Raw genomic sequence first — 6,129 nt, forward strand, 5'->3', positions numbered from 1 at the left:
GAGGGAAAGAACAAGTCAGTGATGTTAAAGAGGGAAAGAACAAGTCAGTAGAACAAGTCAGTAGAACAAGTCAGTGACGTTAAAGAGGGAAAGAACAAGTCAGTAGACCAAGTCAGTGACGTTAAAGAGGGAAAGAACAAGTCAGTGACGTGAAAGAGGGAAAGAACAAGTCAGTGACGTTAAAGAGGGAAAGAACAAGTCAGTAGAACAAGTCTGTGATGTTAAAGAGGGAAAGAACAAGTCAGTAGAACAAGTCAGTAGAACAAGTCAGTGACGTTAAAGAGGGAAAGAACAAGTCAGTAGAACAAGTCAGTGATGTTAAAGAGGGAAAGGACAAGTCAGTAGAACAAGTCAGTAGAACAAGTCAGTGATGTTAAAGAGGGAAAGAACAAGTCAGTAGAACAAGTCAGTGATGTTAAAGAGGGAAAGGACAAGTCAATAGAACAAGTCTGTGACGTTAATGAGGAAAATAACAAGTCAGTAGAACAAGTCAGTGACGTTAGAGGGAAAGAACAAGTCAATAGAACAAGTCTGTGACGTTAATGAGGAAAATAACAAGTCAGTAGAACAAGTCAGTAGAACAAGTCAGTGATGTTAAAGAGGGAAAGACCAAGTCAGTGACGTTAAAGAGGAAAAGAACAAGTCAGTGATGTTAAAGAGGGAAAGAACAAGTCAGTGACGTTAAAGAGGAAAAGAACAAGTCAGTAGAACAAGTCAGTGACATTAAAGAGGGAAAGAACAAGTCAGTGATGTTAAAGAGGGAAAGAACAAGTCAGTAGAACAAGTCAGTAGAACAAGTCAGTGACGTTAAAGAGGGAAAGATCAAGTCAGTAGAACAAGTCAGTGATGTTAAAGATGGAAAGAACAAGTCAGTGACGTTAAAGAGGAAAAGAACAAGTCAGTAGAACAAGTCAGTGACATTAAAGAGGGAAAGAACAAGTCAGTGATGTTAAAGAGGGAAAGAACAAGTCAGTAGAACAAGTCAGTAGAACAAGTCAGTGACGTTAAAGAGGGAAAGAACAAGTCAGTGAGGTGAATCAGGTTAACACACCCATGTTAACTCTCTAGACAGGTGTGTGTATATCCTTTACTTATTTGAATGATCATGTGAGCAGTATATGTTGTATTGTGTTATGCTGCAGTGTGTATGTTGTATAGTGCTATGCTGCAGTGTGTATGTTGTATGGTGTTATGCTGCAGTGTGTATGTTGTATAGTGCTATGCTGCAGTGTGTATGTTGTATAGTGTTATGCTGCAGTGTGTATGTTGTATAGTGTTATGCTGCAGTGTGTATGTTGTATAGTGCTATGCTGCAGTGTGTATATTGTATGGTGTTATGCTGCAGTGTGTATGTTGTATAGTGCTATGCTGCAGTGTGTATGATGTATAGTGTTATGCTGCAGTGTGTATGTTGTATAGTGTTATGCTGCAGTGTGTATGTTGTATAGTGTTATGCTGCAGTGTGTATATTGTATGGTGTTATGCTGCAGTGTGTATGTTGTATAGTGCTATGCTGCTGTGTGTGTATGTTGTATAGTGCTATGCTGCAGTGTGTATGTTGTATAGTGCTATGCTGCAGTGTGTATGTTGTATGGTGCTATGCTGCAGTGTGTATATTGTATGGTGTTATGCTGCAGTGTGTATGTTGTATAGTGCTATGCTGCTGTGTTTGTATGTTGTATAGTGCTATGCTGCAGTGTGTATGTTGTATGGTGTTATGCTGCAGTGTGTATGTTGTATAGTGCTATGCTGCAGTGTGTATGTTGTATGGTGCTATGCTGCAGTGTGTATGTTGTATAGTGCTATGCTGCTGTGTGTGTATGTTGTATAGTGTTATGCTGCAGTGTGTATGTTGTATGGTGTTATGCTGCAGTGTGTATGTTGTATAGTGCTATGCTGCAGTGTGTATATTGTATAGTGTTATGCTACAGTGTGTATGTTGTATAGTGCTATGCTGCTGTGTGCTGTCTGTGTGCATGAGCTCATTGTAAGAGCTAGGGGTCTCTCTTTCTCTCCTCCCCCTCTCTCTCCCACAGACCTCAGCAGAGCTCCACGTCATGTCTGTCACCTTCCCTCTGGCCACAAAGCTGCCCATTATAGACAGGGCTCAGTGACCAGAGCAGACCCTTACCAGCACCCCTCCACCCTTCTTCTTCACAGGGCTCTCCCCTTCTCCTGCTGCTCCCCCCTCTCTCTCCCTCCCCAGTTTCCAGAGTGATTGTGAATATCCCCTAGCTAGTCCAGTGTTCTCAAGGAGAGAGCAGAGTGGTTGAAGCAGGGCCAGGATCATCCCTTTTGGCTCCAATCAAACTAGTCAGCAAATCTGCTGCTGACTGATCCGCCTCCATCGCTCCTCTCATCCCCTTTCAGCCCTTCTATGCCTCCTCTCATCCTTCTCTCCCCTTCCCTCGCTCCTCTCTTCCCTATTTCACCCTCTATCACTCATCTCTCTATGGCTGAAGCTCTCTATGGTTGTCTATGGCTGAAGCACTCTATGGTTGTCTATGGCTGAAGCACTCTATGGTTGTCTATGGCTGAAGCTCTCTATGGTTGTCTATGCCTGAAGCACTCTATGGTTGTCTATGGCTGAAGCACTCTATGGTTGTCTATGGCTGAAGCTCTCTATGGTTGTCTATGCCTGAAGCACTCTACGGTTGTCTATGCCTGAAGCACTCTATGGTTGTCTATGGCTGAAGCTCTCTACGGTTGTCTATGCCTGAAGCACTCTACGGTTGTCTATGGCTGAAGCTCTCTATAGTTGTCTATGGCTCAAACTCTCGATGGTTGTCTATGGCTCAAGCTCTCTACGGTTGTCTATGGCTGAAGCTCTCTATAGTTGTCTATGGCTCAAACTCTCTATGGTTGTCTATGGCTCAAGCTCTCTACGGTTGTCTATGGCTGAGACCTTCCTAATAGTGAATTGTGGTTGAGAGCAGAGAGTCCTGGAGTGGAGCTCTGTGGCCCAGAGGTGAACCAGCAGTGCTCCAGGTCTGGACAGGTCCTGATTTACTCCTGCAGTCTGGAGACAGTATGTCGACAGATCTATGTTGTGGAGTGGACCCCCGGGATCTTAAAGAGGGCCATAATTGGACTCTGTGCTTTTGGGAAACACTTGCTACAGTACTACCTAATGCTGACACCTTTTGTGAGAGAAAGAGAGAGAGTGATAGGGGGACTAGTCCTGGGGAAAGATAAAGGTAGAGAAAGGAGAGTGAAAGGGAGGTTATTCATGAGGAGGAGGGTAGAATGAGAAGGGAGGAGAAAGAGGTAGAGTAAACTCTTCTCTCACGAGAGCTACAGGACTCCCCCCAGTGTCCCAAACTCGCTCACTGCCTGACAACTCAGACAAAAGTGCAACTGAGATCCCGGGGATTCTCACCTTTTAGACACACACATACACACACACACACACACATCTCACACACACACTAACTCACACTGTGAATACATTACATTTACATACCCCACCATCTGTCTTATATACATTTAAATCTACACCCATGTTCTCTCTTTCTCATACACACACAAACGTATGCTTGCTGCAGCAGGAGTCAAATGGCCCAATGTGTTAAAAGTATTAGGTAAGCACAAATCCAAAAATGCTTCTCAGGCTGATATCATGTGTATACATTCAGCTGCATCTCTGACCCCCCTCTCCCCCCTCCGCCCCCTCCTCTCCCTCAGGGGAGCTCTAAAACGGAGCGGCTTGGATTTTTGCTGAAGAATAGATGGGGTATTATTATTTTAAGCGTGTATGCTCTCGTTGGCGGTGGAGCCTGTCCAAGCAGGGCGCTGATGTTTGGACGAAAGGTATATAAAAGTACACTTCAAAGCCCTGCAGCGGCCTTTATGTGGCCGGACCCTGTTTATCTTTGCAGCAGACACATGCACGCGCACAGCGAAAAATAAGGAAAGTCATTTCTATCGCAGGATTTATGAGGAAGGAGGTAGAGCGCGGTAGAGGTAAAAGGGGCAGGCCGTGCAGAAGCGAAATGACAGAAAACACCACCATTTGATATGAGTTTAACAAGAAATGTATTGTCCAGATTGGTAAAGAGAGTCATTTTTTATCGGTAAAGAGAGTCTCTTTGTTTTTTTTGTGGCTATTTTGGGTCCTGATACAGTACTACACGGGAAGAAGCTGACCAAGGAAATCCTCTGCTTTGACCGTGGCCACTGGCCACTCTGAGAGAGAGAGAGAGAGAGAGTGCCCCAACCTACTGGTTGAGACCGTATACAAAGCCACACCTCAGCACATGAAACCAACACAGACCTTATTTGTGCAGCGCAGCCATTGGCGTCCCGTCCAGTCTCTAACAGGCAGGGTTAGGGTAATGTTAGTGTTAGCAGTTTCTCCCTCTGCAAGCAGCCTCAGCCCTGCCAGCCACCTGCACACAGGGAAGAGCTGAGGCATAGAGGTCAGGGGTCACAGACTAGACCAGAGGAGAGGGGTGGACAGAAAAAAGGGATGGCTGGTAAAGCTGGTGAGCCCTGCCAGCCACCTGCACAATGGAAGGGGTTGAGGCAGAGGGGTCAGGGGTTAAAGATCACCAAGGGAAGGTCATCGCTGTCTTTGGGTGCACATGGAGGAATGTCCCTAATTTAGACTGTGGACAAAGACAGGAGAGAGGGAAGGGGTGAAAGGAGTTAGGGAGGAGTAAAGAAGAGACAGAGGGGGGCTAGATAGGGGTACAGAGACAGGGTAGTGAGGGGAAGCAGGAGAGTTCCCTTTCACACTACAGTCCTGTTTAAGTTTGGCATTGCTAATCTGACCTCCATAAATCAAGCCCCAAATATCATCCATCAACACTGAGATCTCTCTCTCACACGCACCCTAACAGGTTGAAAAAACACAACTGCAAGCTCAAACTATCTCAACTCAATCATAAGCCCTCTGACAGGCTGGATTTCTAAACCAGAAGCCCAATAACAGAATAGGCTTTGTGTGATACTCTGCAGAACGCTAAGAGAGAGGAGAGAGAGAGCAGTGAGAGAAGAAAGGAGTGCGAAGGAATATCTTGGAGAGGGGGGGGGGGGGGGTTCCAGTGGCCTTAGTGAGTAACTGTTGTCGTGGTGGTGTGGTGTGTTCCAAACGGCAGGCTGGGGAGTTGGTAGGAGCTGCAGCCTCTTCTCAGCTGCCTCGATGGGTGTCACTGACTCACACCAGTACACCAAAATAACTCCACTACACCCCCGATACACACACACACACACACACACACACACACACACACACACACACACACACACACACACACACACACACACACACACACACACACAAGTAAAATAGAACTTTTGAAAGAAAGGAAAAGGTTTGGGTAATCACTCTTTGGCTCTTGATTGTGTGCTCATGCACCCCCCCACCCCCACCCCACCCCACCCCCATAACTCTGGCTAGTTGTAATAGATGAGGATAGCAGAGTGCATGTTTACGAGCGCGAGTGCTGGACTTGGCAGGCCTGAACGCTCCTTCAGTGTCTCACAGTTCATCACAGCTCAGTGTCTGGGCCCTGACTCAACCCGTGTCTCTTACACACAGTTTACATGGGGGGGGGGGGGCTGTCATGCACCCAACCAAACCCCCCACTACCCCCATACTGCACCTATCCCTGTTCACCCCCACCCCTCTCTCTATCCCTAACCGCCCTGGCTTACTGTACCCCTTATAGCCCTTTGTCGCTGCACAGTATCTGTCTTATTGTTTGAAATTGTGCATTGATTAAGTACAGTACTACCAAATACAATTTTTTTGCCATTTACTCAACAATCTCTCTCTGTCTCTCTCTAACTTCCTCTTTCCTTCTCTGTCTCTCTGTCTGTCTGTCTCTCTCTTTCTTTGTCAGTCTCTCTCTCTCTCTCTCTCTCTCTTTCTTTGTCTGTCTCTCTTTCTTTGTCTGTCTCTCTCTCTCTTTCTTTGTCTGTCTCTCTCTCTCTTTCTTTGTATGTCTCTCTTTCTTTGTCTGTCTCTCTGTCTCTTTCTTTGTCTGTATGTCTCTCTTTCTTTGTCTGTCTCTCTCTCGCTTTGTCTGTCTCTCTCTCTCTCTTTCTTTGTCTCTCTCTCGCTTTGTCTGTCTCTCTCTCGCTTTGTCTGTCTCTCTCTCGCTTTGTCTCTCTCTCTTTCTTTGT

The sequence above is a fragment of the Oncorhynchus kisutch genome, linkage group LG18, assembly GCF_002021735.2.
Source record: "Oncorhynchus kisutch isolate 150728-3 linkage group LG18, Okis_V2, whole genome shotgun sequence".
NCBI classification, from domain to species: domain Eukaryota; kingdom Metazoa; phylum Chordata; class Actinopteri; order Salmoniformes; family Salmonidae; genus Oncorhynchus; species Oncorhynchus kisutch.